This window comes from Scyliorhinus torazame, chromosome 29 (assembly GCF_047496885.1).
Source record: "Scyliorhinus torazame isolate Kashiwa2021f chromosome 29, sScyTor2.1, whole genome shotgun sequence".
Classification (NCBI taxonomy): Eukaryota; Metazoa; Chordata; class Chondrichthyes; order Carcharhiniformes; family Scyliorhinidae; genus Scyliorhinus; species Scyliorhinus torazame.
In genome coordinates this window covers 23,132,307-23,148,729 of record NC_092735.1, presented here as the reverse complement: position 1 = coordinate 23,148,729, position 16,423 = coordinate 23,132,307, and the positions used below count along the sequence as shown (strand labels likewise).

The following is a 16,423-nucleotide window of genomic DNA, read 5'->3' as shown; positions in this document are numbered from 1 at the left end:
CACCCAACCTCCACATCATCCTTGGACACTAAGGGGCGATTTAGCACGGCCAATCCACCTGACCTGCACATCTTTGGACTGTGGGAGGAAACCGGAGCGCCCGGAGGAAACCCACGCAGACATGGAGAGAACGTGCAGACTCCGCGCAGACAGTGACCCCAGGCCGGAATCGAACCCGGTGACCCTGGCGCTGTGAGGCAGCAGAGCTAACCACTGTGCCACCGTGCCACAGCCTGTGGGGTTATGGAACCCCATCGTTGAATACTTTTGAGGCTGAGATAGACAGATTAATGGACCCTTGGGGAGTCCAGGGGTATAGGTAGTGGGCAGGAAAAAGGGGAGTTGAGGCTGAATAGCTGCCGTGAGCGTGGGGGGATGGGGAAGGGAGAGGGTGAGGCGGGGCACAGTTGACCCTAGCTCCCATTTATTACCCAATCTGACCTGGCCTCGGTCCGATCTGCAGTCCGAACACTTTCTCACTGAAATCAAAGCCAAAGAGGCTTGGAATCTGGAATGGAAACAACAAGTGCTAGAAATACTCAGCAGGTATGGCAGCGTCAGTGGAGTGTGAAACAGAGTTAATGGGTGGGGTTTTACAGCCCCTCCCGCTGGTGGGGTTTTCCAGTCCCGGCGAGGTCAATGCACCTTTTGGCTGGCTCGCTGTATCTACCAGAGCGTCAGGACGCTCCTCGCCGGGCCTGGGAAACCCCAGTCAATTCGAGTCGACCATGACTCTTTCATTACCCCCCCCCCCCCCCCCCCACCCCCACTCCACACTCTGAGTTGGAATGTTTTTAATGTGGCTGAAGGGAGGGGCGAGGGGCAGGAAGAACAATAGGGCAAGGTTGGGATCATGTAGAAGACAGGAGAGATTAAATAACAAAGACTTTCTCCTCAACCGCCCCCACTCTCTGTCCCGCTGCCTCTTGCTCCACGAATCTCAGTGAGGTACCCGGGAAAGGCCACCTTTTTATAACATTCACGGGATGTGGGTGTCACCGGCTGGGCCCAACGGGCAATTTGTTGCCCATCCCGTAATTGCCCCTTGCATTCAGTGGCTCGCTCGGCCATTTCAGAGGGGTAGTTAAGAGTCAACCACATTGCTGTGGTCTGGAGTCACGTGTAGGCCAGACCAGGTAAGGATGGCAGATTTCCTTCCCTAAAGGATGTCAATAAACCAGATGTTTTAGGACTTCTACATCTTTTTTAAAAATCTAGAGTACCCAATTCATTTTTTCCAATTAAGGGGCAATTTAGCGTGGCCAATCCACCCACCCTGCACATTTTTGGGTTGTGGGGGTGAAACCCACGCAAACACGGGGAGAATGTGCAAACTCCACACGGACAGTGACCCAGAGCCGGGATTGAACCTGGGACCTCGGCGCGTGAGGCAGCAGTGCTAACCACTCCGCCACCGTGCCGCCCTCGGACGTTTACACCTTTTAACTCCAGAGTTTTATTGAATTCAAATTTCACCACCTTTCTAACCCCAATTCCCATCCTTTAATTTCACCATATCCGGTAACGCCCTTTTGACCCGTTTCAAACATCAGCATTGACTTGTCGTTAATTGACCTTTGGGGGTTGAGATTTGGCAATGAATCATGATGGGATAGAAGGGGGCCGTTCAGCCCATCCGGTCCCTGCTGTCTCTCTGTAGAGCAATCCAGTTAATCCTATTCTGTGCGCTCTGTCCCGGAAGCTTAATTTTCGTCAGGCACCCCTCTAATTCCCTCTTGAAATCATGGATCATGTCCCCTTCCAATGCTGCCCCTGGAGGCAGTAGAGAGCAGGAGATATTTACCCCGAGTACCCCACGCAATACTGCCTTCAGCAGCCACTCCATGCCCAGTGGAGAGTCACAGTGGACAGAATGGTCTCCGTCTGCACTGTAAGGAGTCTGTGATTCTGATTCTCTGTGTGCGGTGCGCCTGACCTCTGCGAGGGTGGTGGGTTCAGGCTCAATGCAGAGACTTGAGCACAAGTTGCGCTCTAGGACGTCTGCTGAGGGGGTGCAGCACTGTCGGAGCTGGCAACTTCCAGATGAGATGTTGAACCGAGGCCCCATCCGCCCTCACTTTTACTGCAGAGCATCGTTGGCGCAACGTGGGCTGAAAGGTCACCGTACTTGTCTGTGCACTAATGTCCAAAGATGTGCCGGTTAGGTGGATTTGATTTGATTTATTGTCACGTGTACCGAAAGAGACATGCTGTGTGGTACGGTCCGCCAGTCATTGGGACTGGTGTTGAGGACTCTGGTCTGTACTCGCTGGAGTTTAGAAGGATGAGGGGGAATCTTATTGAAACTTACAGGATACTGAGAGGCCTGGATAGAGGTGGACGTGGAGAGGATGTTTCCACTACTAGTAATAACTAGGACCCCAGGGGCGGCACGGTGGGGCACTGGTTAGCACTGCTGCCTCACGGCGCTGAGGACCCGGGTTCGAACCCCGGCCCCGGGTCACTGCCCGTGTGGAGTTTGCGCATTCTCCCCGTGTCTGCGTGGGTCTCACCCTCACAACCCAAAGATGTGCAGGTTAGGTGGATTGGCCACGCTAAATTGCCCCTCAATTAGAAAAAAATAATTGGGTACTCGAAATTTAGAACCCCAGGGCACAGACTCAGACTAAAGGGACGATCCTTTAAAGCAGAGATGAATCTGTGGAACTCTTTGCCGCTGAAGGCTGTGGAGGCCAAATCACTGAGTGTCTTTAAGGCAGAGATAGGTTCTTGATTAATCAGCGGTTATGGGGAGAAGGCAGGGGAATGGGACTGAGAAACATATCAGCTATGATCGAAAGGCGGAGCAGACCCGATGGGCCGAATGGCCTAATTATGCCGCTCATGAAAGGAGAGCAGGGCAGTTCTTCCCGGTCCAAAACACACCCCTCGATGAAAAGGGCGGCAAGGTGACACAGTGGTTAGCGCTGCTGTCTCACAGTGCCAGGGTTCGATTCCCGGCTGGGTCGCTGTCTGCATGGAGTCTGCACATTCTCCCCGTGTGTGCGTGGGTTTCCTCCGGGTGCTCCGGTTTTCCTCCCACAGTCAAAAGATGTGCAAATCAGGTGGGATTGGTCTTGATAAAGATGGCCCCTTCGTGTCCAAAAGGATAGGCGGGGTTACTAGGTTACGGGGATGGGGTGGGCCTGGGTAGGGCGCTCTTTCGGAGGGTCGGTGGGCCGGATGACCCTCTCTGCACTGCACATACATGCACATCCCCGAAGGAACACCACCTGGCCGCGATCAGCTGGCTGCCTGTGGGATCTTGCTGTACACAAGCTGGTTGTCTCAAAAAACTTTACCCAGAGAGGCTATCCACAGCTATTGTTTTGCAAAGATTGGCAGAAAGTGATTCCCCCCCCCCCCCCCATTAGTTTAACTCTTTCCCCCTCTTCACATTATTGGGTGACGGGGATAGGGTGGAAGTGGGGGGGGGGGTGGCTTAAGTGGGTCAGTGCAGACTCGATGGGCCGAATGGCCTCCTTCTGCACTGTAGGTTCTGTGAGGCAGGAAGATGCTCAAGTCACATCAGCCTGTAGCCCCCGCCCGCACGGGGGGGGAGGCTGAGTGACAGCTCCGCCCCCTTCCTCCCGGGCCCCGGCATGCAAATAAAGAGCGCGGGGGATTATGGGAGGTGGAAATCCTAGAGGAAAATAGAGCGTTAACGGAGCAAAATATTAAAGGGTCCGCGCAGGGGCTTCTCCTGGGAGGTAGATTGAAATGTCCTGGGCGAACAAAAAGCGCGCAGCGTGCATTTTAGCGGGCCGCTAAGCCTGACCTAGAGGTGGTGTGCCTGTGGTCGGTATTGGCGCGCTGAGGGTTGCTGGCTATCGTCAGCGAGGTATATCCTTACCTGTTACTCCTCAGGGAGTTGCAGAATGTGATGAACGGGGTGTATGAGCCGATGATTAACTCGCTCCCAACCCTGAGGAACTTAACAACCCCTCAGGGCCCTTCTGATTCTCACTGGCGATCATTTTTGTATTTAAAGGACAGGATTGCTATTTGTGTATATAGGCTTTGGTCTGGATGGGTGCCAGCCTGAAACTTTCAGCCCTTTCCTTCTCTCCACAGCTTGTCTGTCTGACCTGCTGAGTATTTTATACATTCTGGACAGTGCATTCGGCCCATCCAGTCTGCACTGGCCCTTGGGCAGAGCACCGTCTGCCTCCTCTGTCCCAGTAACTCTACCTAACCTTGCTAAGGGGCAATTTAGCACGGTCAGTCCGCCTAATCTGCCCCTTTTTAGACTCTGGGAGGAAACCCACACAGACAACGGGGGAGAACGTGCAACCTCCACACAGTCACCCGAGGCTGGAATCGAACCCGGGCCCCTGGTGCTGTGCCACTGCGCTGCCCATTTCCCCACCCTTTTTCTGTTTTTTATTTCTGCTTTCCAGCATCCGTGGTATTTTGCTTCCGTAAACTTTGCGCCGCGTACCGGTTTAGCTCAGTAGGCTGGGAGGCTGGTCCTTGATGGCAGAGCGAGGGTGGGATCGGTTCCCGTAGCGGCTGATGTTATTCACGGACGCGTCACCTTCTCGGCTGTGCACCTCGCCTGAGGTATAATGATCCCTCAAGGTTAAACCGCCACCAGTCAGCACTCTCCCCAACCCCCCGACCCCCCCCCCCCCCCCCCCACGCAAAGGGGAAAGCGGTCTATGGTCATCTGGGACTATGCAACTTTACCCGATCTCTGCCCTCCTCTGATTCTGCTCCACTGCTGGCATCTGTGTCTTGAGCTCTTGAATTCCCTCCCTAAGCTCCTCTACTTCTCTTTCCCGCTTTAAAACGCCCCTGTTTCTTTGACCAAGCTTGTGGTCACCTGCCCTCCGGCATTCTTAAGTGACTCGGTGCAATATTTTGCTTGATAACGGGCCACGGTTCCTCTTTCATTGTATTCGACACCCATTGAGCAGTACTCTGCAGCCCCTTTTCCATTTTGACCTTTCACCTGCCCCCATGAATCCCTGACCTTACGGGTGCTCTGACAGAATTCCCCATCCATCTCCTACCCACTTCTGCCCCACCCAGCAACCCCCCCCCCCCCCCCCACCCCATGGCCAGGGGTGTAGCATCGCCAGAGTGCTGCTCCAGCACCTCCGACCTGGGAGGGGGTAGATGGTTCGAAACAGCAGGGCACACTGTTCTAAACGGGAGTCTCCCATCATCCATCCAGAGCTGAGCACCTGACGGGGCGGCTTTTTAAAAAGAAAAATCCCAGTATTCATGTTGAGAGGTCTGATTTTCCCCAGCCGATATTGTCGGGTCTACCTCAGAGCGGCTGCAGGGGGAAGGAGGTGTGGATTTGGGGGAGGGGAGTGGGGGTGATGTGGAGAGTTAGTGGAGAAGGTGGAGGGGAGGTGGGGTGGGAGGGGAAGCGGAAGAGGGTTGGCTGTGGGAGGGAGAGCTGCAAAAAGTGGTTGGTGACAGTGGGGGGGGGGGGCATTAACGTTTTTCACTTAAAAAGTACAGTTTTACCAACTATTAGCGACTCAACTGATACACAAGGGGCGGGATTCTCCCGCAACCGGCGGGATGGCTCGGTGCCAAGAACGGCGGGACCACTCCGGCATCGGGCCGCCTGGGAGCTGCGGAATCCTCCACACTTCTGGGGGCTAGGCTGGCGGCGAAGGGCCGGTGTGTTCTGGCGCATGCGCAGAACCGCGGGCCACGGTGGAGCCCTTCTACAGAAGCCGGCGCGGACGGAAGGAGTGCTCCTACGGCATAGGCCTGCCCGCAGATTGGTGGGCCCCCGATCGCAGGCCACCGTGTGGGCCCGCCCCCCCCCCCCCCCCCCCCCCCCGGGCACGGATCCCCCCGCACCCCCCTGACGACTGCACCAGCCGGCCCTCCAGCCAGGTCCCGCCGTGTGGGGACCATGTCCATTTCATGCCGGCGGGACTGGCCGAGAACGGACGGCCGCTCGGCCCATCGGGGCCTGGAGAATTGCCGGGGAGGGGGGGGGGTGATCCCCGCCCGAAAACCGGCGCCGAAGAATACGGCAGGCGGCGGCGGGGCGGGATTCACGCCGCCCCCCCGGGGATTCTCCAACCCGGCGGGGGGATCGGAGAATCTCGCCCAAGAAAACAACAAAACGGTGGATTTAGAAGAGCAGTGGCCAACACATTTTCTTAGAACACCTCAAATTTTGGCACTAAACGCATGTCTGTGACCACTCTCACCCTGCGATATAATAATAATAATAATCTTTACTATTGTCACAAGTAGGCCTACATTAACTCTACAATGAAGCTACTGTGAATTCAGAATGCCCATTTCACCTAATGTCTTTTGGGACTTTGCGGGAGGAAACCGGAGCATCCGGAGGAAACCCACGCAGACACGGGGAGAGCGTGCAGACTCCGCACAGACAGTCACCCGAGCCGGGAATCGAACCTGGGACCCCGGTGCTGTGAAGCAACAGTGCTAACCACTGTGCTGCCATCTCCCACCCCAATGGGATCTCTCCACCCTCCTGATCACTGCCCTCCCCCCTCCACACCCCCCCCCCCGCCCCCGCCCCCCCCGCCGCCTGTTCTGCTCTCCCTCGCTACCCCCCCACCAACCCCTTTGCAGTCCGTCTCCGTCTGTGGCCTCCTTGACTGACAGCTGCTCACTCTGAAATCAAACCAGAAAATACCAGAGATGCTCAGCAGGCCTGCCAACATCTGCGGACACAGTGAGGGAGAGAGTGAGAGAAACAGGGTTAACATTTCAGGTCTGTGGCTAGAACTCCGCCATTTTGTGGCAGCCATGATACAACAGTAAGTAAGTAAAGTCGGCAAAGTCCCAGATGACCGCAGGCTGTTTTCCCCTTTGAGGGAGGGGGTGGGGGGGGGGGGGGCAGCTGACCGGTGGTGATTTAACCCGAGGGTCACCACACCTCAGGCAAGGGGCAAGGTTGAGAGGGCAGGGCCTTCACGAATAACCTCAGCCGATGCGGGGAATTGAATCCGCGCTGTTGGCCTTGCTCGGCATCGCAAACCAGCCGTCCAGCCCACTGAGCTAAACCTGCCCCACATTTTACAACAACAACCTATATTTATATTGCACCTTTAACGGTAATGAAACGTCCCAAGGCGCTGCACCAGAGGATTATAAGCGCTGATTATTTGATACGTTGATGTTAAAACAGGTCAGCCATGACCTTCTTGAATGGGAGAGCAGGTTGAAGGGGCTGAATGGCCTACTCCTGCTCCTATGTTCATATATGTTGGTGTGAGCCACACATAAGGCGATATTACGTCAGATGACCAGCAGCTTAATGTCAAAGAGTCAGGATTTGAGGAGTGTCTTAAAGGAGAAAAGCAAGAAAGGGAGGGATTTCCAGAGTTTGGGGCCCAGTCAACTGAGGGCGCAGCCACCAACGATGGAGCGGCTGTAACTGAGATAGCACGAGAGCCGGAATTTGAGGCGGGCGGGTATGTCGGAGGCTTGCGGGGCTGGAAGAGATTGCAGAAATAGGGGGGGGGGGGAGGAAAATGGAGGGTTCTGAAAACCAGGATGGGAATTTTAAAATGAAGACTGCCGCTGGACCAGGAACCAGTGTAGCTCGGCGAGCACAGGGGGCAGTGAGGCCAGCGCAGCAGAGGTGAGGATGTTTACAGGGGGTGGAATGTGGCAGACCAGCCAGATTCGAGCAGTCGAGGCGAGAGGTACATGTGCAATTTGTCCGTGACTGTCTCCCCTCTGCCAACTGTCCAAGCCTCAAAAACAGCCGTCACTGAGTCCAGCTCACACAGGTCTTAGATTAGAGTTGCGCTTTGATGAGTGTCGATTACCCATTAAGGGACTCAAGAGATAGGCCAAGAGCTTTATTCATTCAGTCGCGGGATGTGGGTGTCACTGGCTAGTCCAGCATTCGTTGCCCATCCCCAATTGCCCCTTAAGAAGGTGGTGGTGAGCCGCCTTCATGAACTGTTGTGGTCCAGGAATTTGTACCATCGACCGTCTGGATGGTGCCAGGTTTGGAGGGGAACCTCCAGGTGGTGGGCGTTCCCAGATACCTGCTGCCCTTGTCCTTCTAGGTGGTAGAGGCCGTAGCTTCGGAAGGCGCTGTCGAAGAAGCCTTGGCGAGTGGCTGCAGTGCATCTTGTAGATGGTGCACGCGGCTGTCCCTGGGCGGTGGAGGGAGTAAGGTGTTGATGGTAGAGAATGGGGCGCCAATCAAGCTTTGTCCTGGATGGCGCCCAGCTTCTGGAGTGTTGTTGGAACCGCGCTCATCCAGCAAGTAGATCTCTCAGCAGATGTGCGGAATAGTCACAGTATCGCACCATCAGGCTGTAACTAGGCAACAACACGGGACAATTAGAGAGTTTGCGGTAAAAATTGCTCCTCCTAATGTTGTCTCCACACACTATCTAGACAGCTGCCACAATATAATTGGTAACCAGGTGAAAGACAGACACGAGCGAGGGAACAGACAGATTTTTATTGGATTACAACCCAAGGAGATGTGTGAGCTGTGGCAATAAATACCTTAAGACTGACATTTACCTGGATTAGGAGCAGATTGAAGGCATGGATTCGTGACCATTTTAATGGGGCCCATTCTAATTTATGACTCCAAGCAGCGTATTGTCCGTTATTTGTGTTGAGATTAGTGAAGTGCCCTTCTTCAAACTTGGCAACGTTCCATAGCAACCGCGCACAGCTCATCCTTGAACCGATCGCAAATTACATTTGCTTCGCCTCACTTTCAAACAGGAGGCTAGCATCTGTGTAATGTGGAAATAGTTGGGCGGCACGGTGGCGCAGTGGCTAGCACTGCTGCCTCACGGCGCTGAGGACCCGGGTTCCATCCCAGCCCAGGGCCACTGTCTGTGTGCAGTTTGCACATTCTCCCCGTGTCTGCGTGGGTCTCACCCCACAACCCAAAAGATGTGGGGTGAGACCTTCAGGTATTTGGATAATTGGAGCGCATTCTGGGGAAGGTGGGACCTGTACAAGCAGGACGGGTTGCATCTGAACCAGAGGGGCACCAATATCCTGGGAGGGAGGTTTTCTAGTACTCTTCGGGAGGGTTTAAACTAATTTGGCAGGGGAATGGGAACCGGATTTGTAGTCCAGCAACTAAGGTAGCCGATATTCAGGACGCCAAAGCGTGTAATGAGGCAGTGGGGAAGGGAGCACTGACAAAGGAGAGTACTTGCAAGCACGGAGATGGGTTGAAGTGTGTATACTTCAACGCAAGAAGCATCAGGAATAAGGTGGGTGAACTTAAGGCATGGATCGGTACTTGGGACTACGATGTGGTGGCCGTCACGGAAACTTGGATAGAAGTGGGGCAGAAATGGTTGCTGGAGGTCCCTGGTTATAGATGTTTCAATAAGATTAGGGAGGGTGGTAAAAGATGTGGGGGGGGGTGGCATTGTTAATTAGAGATAGTATAACAGCTGCAGAAAGGCAGTTCGAGGAGTATCACCCTAATGAGGTAGTATGGGTTGAAGTCAGAAATAGGAAAGGAGCAGTCACCTTGTTGGAGTTTTCTATAGGCCCCCCAATAGTAGCAGAGATGTGGAGGAACAGATTGGGAAACAGATTTTGGAAAGGTGCAGAAGTCACAGGGTAGTAGTCATGGGTGACTTTAACTTCCCAAATATTGAGTGGAAACTCTTTAGATCAAATAGTTTGGATGGGGTGGTGTTTGTGCAGTGTGTCCAGGAAGCTTTTCTAACACAGTATGTAGATTGTCCGACCAGAGGAGGGGCAATATTGGATTTAGTACTTGGTAATGAACCAGGGCAAGTGATAGATTTGTTAGTGGGGGAGCATTTTGGAGATAGTGACCACAATTCTGTGACTTTCACTTTAGTAATGGAGAGGGATAGGTGCGTGCAACAGGGCAAGGTTTACAATTGGGGGAAGGGTAAATACGATGTTGTCAGACAAGAATTGAAGTGCATAAGTTGGGAACATAGGCTGTCAGGGAAGGACACAAGTGAAATGTGGAACTTGTTCAAGGAACAGGTACTACGTGTCCTTGATATGTATGTCCCTGTCAGGCAGGGAAGAGATGGTCGAGTGAGGGAACCATGGTTGATAAGAGAGGTTGAATGTCTTGTTAAGAGGAAAAAGGAGACTTATGTAAGGCTGAGGAAACAAGGTGTGTTGGGCATTTTGAAAAACTTGAGGATAGACAAGTCCCCGGGCCTGACGGGATATATCCAAGGATTCTATGGGAAGCAAGAGATGAAATTGCAGAGCCGTTGGCAATGATCTTTTCGTCCTCACTGTCAACAGGGGTGGTACCAGGGGATTGGAGAGTGGCGAATGTCGTGCCCCTGTTCAAAAAAGGGACTAGGGATAACCCTGGGAATTACAGGCCAGTTAGTCTTACTTCGGTGGTAGGCAAAGTAATGGAAAGGGTACTGAAGGATAGGATTTCTGAGCATCTGGAAAGACACTGCTTGATTAGGGATAGTCAGCACGGATTTGTGAGGGGTAGGTCTTGCCTTACAAGTCTTATTGAATTCTTTGAGGAGGTGACTAAGCATGTGGATGAAGGTAAAGCAGTGGATGTAGTGTACATGGATTTTAGTAAGGCATTTGATAAGGTTCCACATGGTAGGCTTATGCAGAAAGTAAGGAGGCATGGGATAGTGGGAAATTTGGCCAGTTGGATAACAAACTGGCTAACCGATAGAAGTCAGAGAGTGGTGGTGGATGGCAAATATTCAGCCTGGATCCCAGTTACCAGTGGCGTACCGCAGGGATCAGTTCTGGGTCCTCTGCTGTTTGTGATTTTCATTAATGACTTGGATGAGGGAGTTGAAGGGTGGGTCAGTAAATTTGCAGACGATACGAAGATTGGTGGCGTTGTGGATAGTAAGGAGGGCTGTTGTCGGCTGCAAAGAGACATAGATAGGATGCAAAGCTGGGCTGAGAAGTGGCAGATGGATTTAACCCTGAAAAGTGTGAGGTTGTCCATTTTGGTAGGACAAATATGAATGCGGAATACAGGGTTAACGGTGGAGTTCTTGGCAATGTGGAGGAGCAGAGAGATCTTGGGGTCTATGTTCATACATCCTTGAAAGTCGCCACTCAAGTGGATAAAGCTGTGAAGAAGGCCTATGGTGTGCTCGCGTTCATTAACAGAGGGATTGAATTTAAGAGCCGTGAGGTGATGATGCAGCTGTACAAAACTTTGGTAAGGCCACATTTGGAGTACTGTGTACAGTTCTGGTCGCCTCATTTTAGGAAGGATGTGGAAGCTTTGGAAAAGGTGCAAAGAAGATTTACCAGGATGTTGCCTGGAATGGAGAGTAGGTCTTACGAGGAAAGGTTGAGGGTGCTAGGCCTTTTCTCATTAGAACGGAGAAGGATGAGGGGCGACTTGATAAAGGTTTATAAGATGATCAGGGGAATAGATAGAGTAGACAGTCAGAGACTTTTTCCCCGGGTGGAACAAACCATTACAAGGGGACATAAATTTAAGGTGAAAGGTGGAAGATATAGGAGAGATATCAGAGGTAGGTTCTTTACCCAGAGAGTAGTGGGGGCATGGAACGCACTGCCTGTGGAAGTAGTTGAGTCGGAAACATTAGGGACATTCAAGCAGCTATTGGATAGGTACATGGATTACGGTAAAATGATATAGTGTAGATTTATTTGTTCTTAAGGGCAGCATGGTAGCATTGTGGATAGCACAATTGCTTCACAGCTCCAGGGTCCCAGGTTCGATTCCGGCTTGGGTCACTGTCTGTGCGGAGTCTGCACGTCCTCCCCGTGTCTGCGTGGGTTTCCTCCGGGTGCTCCAGTTTCCTCCCACAGTCCAAAGATGTGCAGGTTAGGTGGATTGGCCATGATAAATTGCCCTTAATGTCCAAAATTGCCCTTGGTGTTGGGTGGAGGTATTGAGTTTGGGTAGGGTGCTCTTTCCAGGAGCCGGTGCAGACTCAAAGAGCCGAATGGCCTCCTTCTGCACTGTAAATTCAATGATAATCTATGATTAATCTCGGACAAAGGTTCGGCACAACATCGTGGGCCGAAGGGCCTGTTCTGTGCTGTATTTTCTATGTTCTATGTGCAGGGTGGGTGGATTGGCCACGCTTAAATTGCCTCATAATTGGGAAGAAAAAAATGAATTGGGTACTCTAAATTTAAAAAAAGATTTTTTAAAAATGTGTAATTAGTTGTCAAGTGCGGGTGACTCGATTCTCAGCGCACGCAGTGAAACGGGGGAAAGCGGTGGTGTGGCAATGTCACAGGACTGGTAATCCCAACGCCTGGGCTAATGCTCCGGGTACGTGGATTCGATTCCCACCCCGGCAGCTGGTGGAATTTAAAATCGGTTAATATTTCAAGAAAAAAATTAAAAACACAGCAAACAGCTATCATTGATTGTTGTAAAAGAATGCCCCTTGAGGGAAGGAAACCTGCCATCCTTACCTGGTCTGGCCCACACAATCTCAGGATGAGGGGAGAGGAGAGGGGAGGGAGGGGAGGGAGGGGGGGGGCACAATTCTTCACCCCATGCGCCCGCACACAAACCGATAACTCAAAAAGAACGCAGAAATCCTGGGCGAAGCGAGAGAGACGGAGAAATAAAGGAAAAACGGAAGGGAGGACAGGGAGAGAAGTTAAACACGACGGTCCCAGGAAAGGTTGAAGACGGAAAAAATAGGAAGTGTGTCTCTAATTGTTTTTTATAGCATAGAGGCGTGCCATGATCATTGAAAGGTTGGGAACGTTACAAAGGTCACCCACCACCCTGACTTGGAAATATATCGGCCGTTCCTTCGCTGTCGCTGGGTCAAAATCCTGGAACACCCTCCCTAACTGCACAGTGGGTGTGCCTACACACCTGAAGGGCTGCAGAGGTTCAAGAAAGCGGCTCACCACTGCCTTCTGAAGGGCAACTAGGGATGGGCAATAAATGCTGGGCCTAACCAGCGACGCCACATCCTGTAAATTAATTTTTAAAAAATCACTGATCTGGACCCAAAAGGTGTCAAAGGGTATGGAGCGAAGGTGGGGGGGGGGCGGGGGGGGCGACGACGTTGAGATGAAGAGTCGGCCATGATCATATTGACTGGCAGAGCAGGTTCGAAGGGCCAAATAGGCTCCTCCTGCTCCTAGTTTCTATTTTTAAAAAAATATTTTAATTCAAATTTTTACATATTTTCAACAAACCCCCCCCCCCCCTTACAGAAAAAAGAAAAACAAAGAGCGCATAAATAAACCTCTTACAACTACATAAACACAGTAGCAAACACAAAGTACACCCCCCCTCCCCACCCTGGGCTGCTGCTGCTGATGACCACCTCCTAACGCTCCGCTAGACAGTCTAGGAACGGTTGCCACAGCCTGATGAACCCTTGCACAGACCCTCTCAAGGCAAATTTTACCCTCTCCAATTTAATGAACCCTGCCATGTCGCTGATCCAGGATTCCACGCTCGGGGGGCCTCGCATCTTTCCACTGTAGCAGAATCCTCCGCCGGGCTACCAGGGACGCAAAGGCCAGAATACCGGCATCTTTCGCCTCCTGCACTCCCGGCTCGTCCGATACCCCAAATAGTGCTAACCCCCAGCTCAGCTTAACCTGGGTGTTCACCACCTTAGACACCGTCCTCGCAATACCCCTCCAGAACCCATCCAGCGCTGGGCACGCCCAGAACATATGGCCGTGATTTGCTGGGCTCCCCGAGCACCTCCCACACCTGTCTTCCACCCCAAAGAACCTGCTCAGCCTCGCGCCTGTCACATGCGCTCTGTGAAGAACCTTAAATTGTATCAGGCTAAGCCTGGCGCAAGAGGAGGAAGAATTAACCCTACCCAGGGCGTCCTCCCACATACCCTCGTCTATCTCCTCCCCCAGCTCCTCCTCCCATTTACCCTTTAGCTCCTCCACCGAGGTCTCCTCCTCCTCCTGCATCTCCTGGTAGATCGCCGAGACCCTGCCCTCTCCAACCCACACCCCCGAGAGCACCCTATCCTGGATCCTGCGTGCTGGAAGCAGCGGGAACTCCCTCACCTGCCGTCTTACAAATGCCCTTACCTGCATGTACCTGAAGGCATTTCCGGGGGGAAGCCAAATGCTTCCTCCAGCGCCCCAAGGCTTGCAGACGTCCCATCTAAAAACAGGTCCCTGATCCTTCTAATTCCTGCCCTGTGCCAGCTCAGGAACCCTCCATCCATTCTCCCCGGGACGAACCGATGGTTCTCTCGGATCGGGGACCACACCGAAGCCTCTACCTCACCCCTGTGGCGTCTCCACTGCCCCCAAATTTTCAAAGTCACCGCCACCACCGGACTCGTGGTGTACCTAGTCGGCGGGAGCGGCATCAGTGCTGTCACCAGCGCTCTCAGACTCGTGCTCACCCAGGATGCCATCTCCAGCCTCTTCCACGCCACCCCCTCCCCCTCCATTACCCACTTGCGTGTCATCGCCACATTGACAGCCCAGTAGTACCCACACAGATTAGGCAACGCTGACCCTTCTCTGTCCCTACTCCGGTCCAGAAACACCCTTCTCACCCTCGGGGTCTTTTTCGCCCACACGAATCCCATGATGCTCCTGCTGATCCGCTTAAAAAAGTCCTTAGGGATCTGGATGGGGAGGCACTGGAATACAAAAAGGAACCTCGGGAGCACCGTAATTTTCACCAACTGCACCCTACCCGCCAGGGAGAGTGGCAGCATATCCCACCTTTTAAACTCCTCCTCCATCTGCTCCACCAGTCGCGTCAAGTTGAGCTTGTGTAGGGCCCCCCAGCTCCTGGCCACCTGGATCCCCAGGTACCGAAAACTCCTTTCCGCCCTCTTCAGTGGAAGCTCGTCTATCCCCCTTCCCTGGTCCCCTGGGTGTACCACGAAGAGCTCACTCTTCCCCACGTTGAGCTCATACCCGGAAAAGTCCCCAAACTCCCTGAGGATCCGCATCACCTCCGGCATCCCCCCCACTGGGTCCGCCACATACAGTAACAGGTCACCGGCATACAACGATACCCGGTGTTCCTCCCCCCCCCGGGCCAGCCGCCTCCAGTTCCTGGACTCCCTTAAAGCCATAGCCCAAGGCTCAATTGCCAATGCAAATAGCAAGGGGGATAGGGGGCACCCCTGCCACGTCCCCCAGTACAGCCGAAAGTATTCCGACCTCCTCCGATTCGTGGCCACACTCGCCACCGGGGCTTCGTAAAGTAGCCTAACCAAACTAATGAACCCCTCCCCAAACCCAAACCTCCTCAACACTTCCCAAAGGTACCCCCACTCCACCCTATCGAAGGCCTTCTCCGCGTCCATCGCTGCCACTATCTCTGCTTCCCGCTCCACTGCAGGCATCATAATTATGTTAAGGAGCCTCCGCACATTGGTATTCAGCTGCCTTCCCTTCACAAAACCCATCTGCTCCTCGTGAATCACCCCCGGGACACAGTCCTCAATTCTGGTAGCCAACAACTTTGCGAACAGCTTCGCGTCCACGTTGAGGAGCGAGATTGGCCTATACGACCCACACTGTAATGGGTCCTTGTCCCGCTTCAAGATCAGTGAGATCAGCGCCCTGGACATCGTCGGGGGTAGGCCCTCCCCCTCCCTCGCCTCATTGGAAGTCCTCATTAGTAGAGGACCCAACAGGTCCATGTACCGCCGGTAAAATTCCACCGGGAACCCATCTGGCCCCGGTGCCTTCCCCGCCTGCATACACCCCAGCCCCTTAGTCAGCTCCTCCAGCCCTACCGGTGCCCCAAGCCCAGCCACCTGCTCCTCCTCCACCCTCGGGAACCTCAGCCGATCCAAAAATCGACACATCCCTCCCCTCCTCCGTCGGGGGCTCAGACCTATACAGCCCCTCATAAAAGTCTCTAAATACCCCATTTATTCCCACCGCACCCCGCACCGTGTTCCCCCCTTTATCCCTAACTCCCCCAATCTCCCTCGCTGCCTCCCGCTTCCGAAGCTGGTGTGCCAACATCCGGCTAGCCTTCTCCCCGTACTCATACACCGCCCCTTGCGCTTTCCTCCACTGCACCTCTGCCTTCTTGGTGGTCAACAGGTCGAACTCGGCCTGGAGGCTTCGTCGCTCCTTGAGTAGTCCCTCCTCGGGGACCTCTGCATACCTCCTATCCACCCTTAAAATCTCCCCCACCAATCTCTCCCTCTCTCTCCTCTCCTTCCTCCTTGTGGGCCCTAGTGGAGATTAGCTCTCCCCTAATCACCGCCTTCAGCGCCTCCCAGACCACCCCCACCTGCACCTCCCCATTATCGTTAGCCTCTAGATAGCTTTCAATGCACCCTCGGATCCGCCCGCTCACCCCCTCATCCGCCAGCAAGCCCACATCCAGCCAGCCACGTGCCCGCGCCTCCCGCACTCTCCATTCCCCCCAGCGGGCGCTGGTCCCTCTCCTCCCCTACCTCCAGCTCCACCCAATGCGGGGCATGGTCTGAGATGGCTATGGCCGAATACTCTGTGCCCTCCA

At 53.6% G+C, this 16,423-nt stretch overlaps 1 protein-coding gene and 1 non-coding gene across 2 annotated transcripts in view; both read left to right on the top strand.

Moving 5' to 3' along the window:
• LOC140403932 (somatostatin receptor type 5-like) overlaps positions 1–16,423 on the top strand; it is a 99,942-nt gene that overhangs the window by 9,279 nt on the left and 74,240 nt on the right. The window lies entirely within an intron of this gene.
• LOC140404168 (U8 small nucleolar RNA) lies at positions 3,831–3,961 on the top strand. The gene has a single exon (XR_011938468.1). It is a non-coding gene; the product is annotated as a U8 small nucleolar RNA (small nucleolar RNA).